The sequence below is a fragment of the Diorhabda carinulata genome, unplaced genomic scaffold, assembly GCF_026250575.1.
Source record: "Diorhabda carinulata isolate Delta unplaced genomic scaffold, icDioCari1.1 Dcau_14, whole genome shotgun sequence".
Classification (NCBI taxonomy): domain Eukaryota; kingdom Metazoa; phylum Arthropoda; class Insecta; order Coleoptera; family Chrysomelidae; genus Diorhabda; species Diorhabda carinulata.
The window spans coordinates 412,501-417,866 of NW_026613959.1; the positions used below are offsets into that span (position 1 = coordinate 412,501).

At 35.7% G+C, this 5,366-nt stretch overlaps 2 non-coding genes across 2 annotated transcripts; both read right to left on the bottom strand.

Annotated features, from left to right (window-relative positions):
• Positions 1–688: 688 nt before the first annotated feature.
• Positions 689–844, bottom strand: LOC130903171 (5.8S ribosomal RNA). Its single transcript, XR_009060579.1, has one exon. It is a non-coding gene; the product is annotated as a 5.8S ribosomal RNA (ribosomal RNA).
• A 1,117-nt stretch (positions 845–1,961) lies between these two features.
• On the bottom strand, positions 1,962–3,883 carry LOC130903204 (small subunit ribosomal RNA). Its single transcript, XR_009060610.1, has one exon. It is a non-coding gene; the product is annotated as a small subunit ribosomal RNA (ribosomal RNA).
• Positions 3,884–5,366: the final 1,483 nt, after the last annotated feature.

Genomic DNA, 5,366 nt, shown 5'->3' on the forward strand with positions numbered 1-5,366 from the left:
ATACAATTCGCCAAACTATCATAAAAAAAAACGTGTGTTTAATAATAATATCATCTCTCATATGAAATATAACATTATTTGTTTTTATTTAAAGAGTCGGCAGCAGCAGCATCAGCATCAGCATCAGCATCAGCATCAGCATCAGCAACACACCACCAGCCTTTATACATATATAATATTTTTAATATATATAATTCATATATTTTGTCGATATACCGTGTGTATAAATGATATAAATAAAACACTGGTCAGACGTCCAGTCTTCGAAACTTTATTATTTCTCTCGGACACGACGACCGCGTTATCATTTTATCATAAATATATTATATATACACACACACTTATTTATCGACTATATATACGTCGTATATATGTATAATATATATATATTATATATAAATATAACTCTCTACCAAACAAATTTTATGTATTTCATATAAATACACGATTAATTTATGGTATAGCGGGTTGTGTTCAAAAATTGCGTAACTTTTTCTATAAAAATTTACGCTGCTTTTCGCACTTTAGGATGCCGCACAAATACAAAAAAAAATACGCACAAGTTTGTATGTGCATGTGTTTTTTCTTAATTAGTGTGCGTTATTGTTTCACATCCAACACGCTTAGGCATTATTTTTCTTTAATAAATAGAAAAATTTTAAATTCTAAGCAGTCTTTTAAATTGATACGACCCTCAGTCAGGAGTGGTCCGGGAACGAGTATCCGAGGACCGCAATGTGCGTTCGAAATGTCGATGTTCATGTGTCCTGCAGTTCACAAGTTGACGCGCAATTAGCTGCGTTCTTCATCGACCCACGAGCCAAGTGATTCACCGTTCAGGGTAATCATTTTATTATTATGTCGTTTTCTCATATTCTATTCGTCGTATTTTTAATATTTGATTATTATTAAATTAATAATATTATTATAATATCTTATACGCGTATAGAAAATTTATATAACGACATTTTTTATATATATATATATATATATATATATATATATATATTATAATAAATGGTAATTATTCGAAACTTTTAGAGAAATTATAATATCGTACTTTGATATATCTGATAAATTTTAACCGCTGCACATGTTTTATTACAAACGAGGCGCGCATAGACAGATATCTCGCACGATATATTCCTCCTCTTTATATTATTACAGTTTTTTTTTTATCTTGAAAGTTTTATACAAATTTCGACGGTCGGGCGTAAATCTTCGAACACCTTCGAAATAATACATAAAATATTATTTCTAAAACGAATTTTTATACATATCGATAGAATCGACATGTGCTTAAATTTCGTTTAGGTACCCGGATGAAAATGTCTCAATAACATAATCATCACATATAATCTTGTCGATATTTTCTTGTATTACCTTCAAACGATAAAAAACTTAGGTAATAATATAATAAACGAAATAAAATTTATCCATAAAAATATAGACACACACACGACAACAGACGACGTTTCAATAAACTATATATTTTTCGTTTATTATAATAACGATTCTTTATCAGAACGTTTTTAGTTAACAAGAAATTTTGTTAATGATCGTTCCGTCAATCGTTATAATATATAATAATACATATGTTGTTATTGTTGTGTCGTCATCGTCGTCGACGCCTTCTATAAACTATGATAAAAATTTTTCGTTATATTTTTATTGGAAAAATTTATATATGTAAATATATTTTTATAGACGTATGAATTATATTTATCTTTTTTTTTTTAATTTTATTCGAAACTTGTTCGAATTTTGTAAAAATTAAAAAAAGATTTCAATATATATACATCTATAATATATATATATATATATATATATATATAATTTATAACATATATAAATTTCTTTTGAAGAGTTCGATAATTTTGTAGAAGAAAATTCTCTTTTACAATTAATACAGACTTGATTTCGTTTTTTTTTTTTTTGTTTAAAAACGAACAAATACTCTGTAATGATCCTTCCGCAGGTTCACCTACGGAAACCTTGTTACGACTTTTACTTCCTCTAAATGATCAAGTTTGGTCATCTTTCCGAAGCATCGGCGACGCCGAAACGCCACCGCGCTCAGTCCGAAGACCTCACTAAATCATTCAATCGGTAGTAGCGACGGGCGGTGTGTACAAAGGGCAGGGACGTAATCAACGCGAGCTTATGACTCGCGCTTACTGGGAATTCCTCGTTCATGGGGAACAATTGCAAGCCCCAATCCCTAGCACGAAGGAGGTTCAGCGGGTTACCCGGGCCGCTCGGCCAGGGAGGACACGCTGATTCCTTCAGTGTAGCGCGCGTGCGGCCCAGAACATCTAAGGGCATCACAGACCTGTTATTGCTCAATCTCGTGCGGCTAGAAGCCGCCTGTCCCTCTAAGAAGAATTATTTGTACGCCGACAGTAAAAACCGCGAACGGCAAGAGCCGAAACTCAATACCGACGGGCCTTTGGGATGTCGAAATACGCCTAGTTAGCAGGCTAGAGTCTCGTTCGTTATCGGAATTAACCAGACAAATCGCTCCACCAACTAAGAACGGCCATGCACCACCACCCACCGAATCAAGAAAGAGCTCTCAATCTGTCAATCCTTCCGGTGTCCGGGCCTGGTGAGGTTTCCCGTGTTGAGTCAAATTAAGCCGCAGGCTCCACTCCTGGTGGTGCCCTTCCGTCAATTCCTTTAAGTTTCAGCTTTGCAACCATACTTCCCCCGGAACCCAAAAGCTTTGGTTTCCCGGAAGCTGCCCGCCGAGTCATCGGAGGAACGTCGGCGGATCGCTAGCTGGCATCGTTTATGGTTAGAACTAGGGCGGTATCTGATCGCCTTCGAACCTCTAACTTTCGTTCTTGATCAATGAAAGCGTTTTTGGCAAATGCTTTCGCTTCTGTCCGTCTTGCGACGATCCAAGAATTTCACCTCTAACGTCGCAATACGAATGCCCCCATCCGTTCCTATTAATCATTACCTCGGGGTTCCGAAAACCAACAAAATAGAACCGAGGTCCTATTCCATTATTCCATGCACACAGTATTCAGGCAAAATTTTGGCCTGCTTTAAGCACTCTAATTTGTTCAAAGTAAACGTGCCGGCCCACCTCGACACTCAGTCAAGAGCACCGCGGCGGGATTGAGTTGGGCCGCCCTTGCGAGCTAAGCCCACCGGCAGGACGTCCCACGACACGCCAGTTAACACCGCGTACGATGAACCAGCGGCGTGGGACACAGATTCGACTACGAGCTTTTTAACCGCAACAACTTTAATATACGCTATTGGAGCTGGAATTACCGCGGCTGCTGGCACCAGACTTGCCCTCCAATTGATCCTCGTTAAAGGGTTTAGAGTGTACTCATTCCGATTACGGGGCCTCGGATGAGTCCCGTATCGTTATTTTTCGTCACTACCTCCCCGTGCCGGGAGTGGGTAATTTGCGCGCCTGCTGCCTTCCTTGGATGTGGTAGCCGTTTCTCAGGCTCCCTCTCCGGAATCGAACCCTGATTCCCCGTTACCCGTTACAACCATGGTAGGCGCAGAACCTACCATCGACAGTTGATAAGGCAGACATTTGAAAGATGCGTCGCCGGTGCGAGACCGTGCGATCAGCGAAAAGTTATTCAGAGTCACCAAATTGTACGATGACGAGCAAGCCCGCCACCGATTGGTTTTGATCTAATAAAAGCGCTCCTTCCGTCTCCGGTCGGAACTCTGTTTGCATGTATTAGCTCTAGAATTACCACAGTTATCCAAGTAAATGTGGGTACGATCTAAGGAACCATAACTGATTTAATGAGCCTTTCGCGGTTTCACCTTAATTTGGCTTGTACTGAGACATGCATGGCTTAATCTTTGAGACAAGCATATGACTACTGGCAGGATCAACCAGGGAACTGTGTTTTATAATATATATAATATATATTATTATTATTATTATTATATATATATATATATATTTTATAATAAAAAACTATTATCGAAAAAGTTTTAATAACAATATCCAAAAGAGGATAAATTATGATGATGTTTTTTATATTACATATATACTTTATATTTATACATAATATAATAATCATCTATATTCGTGTATAAACACATTATTATTTACTTTTTCTTTTGCGTGTTTGCTGCGCTTATTATTGAAAATATATAATTTTCAGCGCCACGCTTTATTTATATTTTTTCTTATTTTATAAAATTTCACCGAATCGACTATAAATCTATCTAAATTTAATCGAAATGAGAAAAATTAGATGATTACGTCGACCGGGCTACAATTTCGACATTATCTCTACCCTTCGCTAGATTGTAAGCGACATGGTTTATACATTAGGTAATAATGAACGAAATTTTTATTCTCGCACGGAATAATGAGAGTTATCGCAAATATTGTGTATTATATATATAAAAGTGTAATATAATATATATTTTTCATAGACGATCGCATTATGAATCGCTCACGATAGAACGCTAGCTAAATTCGCGATCTCGCAATAGATATTTAATTTGTGGATAAATTGATATAATATCTAAAAAGGGAACCGCTAGCAATATACGTTAATATATTGGAGGAGAACGGGGACCCTTTCAGAAAACTATATAATCCACCGATGTGGAATGACCGAAACAACGTCTTTACGTAAATTATAACGAGTTTATTAAAATTTAACGAGACGTCAACTTCGATACACCACACATATATGTGCGCTGTACAACGGTACGCCTTCTACATTAACATTAATAAAGATGTATAGTGAAAATATATAAAAGATGTATTGTGAATATTAAAAAGAAGTATTATGAAATTACATTTTTTCGTATTTAGAAGCCGTCCGAGGTGTATCTATCACATAAAAGTGTTATGAAAATATTAACAATAAGGAAAAAAAGTATTATGAAATTAGATCGCCGCTCGATGTATGAACGTACGAGGTGTATTATATAAAAGTTGTATGAAAATAGAAATAATAATGAAAAACAAGTATTATGAAATTAAATTCCGCTCGATATAGGAACTTGTCGAGAAAGATGATTTGTGAAGTTGAATGGAGATATTTTGTATGTAGAAGTCGTCCGAGGTGTATGACATAAAAGTGTTATGAAAATATTAACCATAAGGAAAAAAAGTATTATGAAATTAGATCGCCGCTCGATGTATGAACGTACGAGGTGTATTATATAAAAGTTGTATGAAAATAGAAATAATAATAAAAAACAAGTATTATGAAATTAAATTCCGCTCGATATAGCAATTTGTCGAGAAAGATGATTTGTGAAAATTGAGTGGAGATGTTTTGTATTTAAAAGCCGTCCGAGGTGTATGACATAAAAGTGTTATGCAAATATTAACAATAAGGAAAAAAAGTATTATGAAT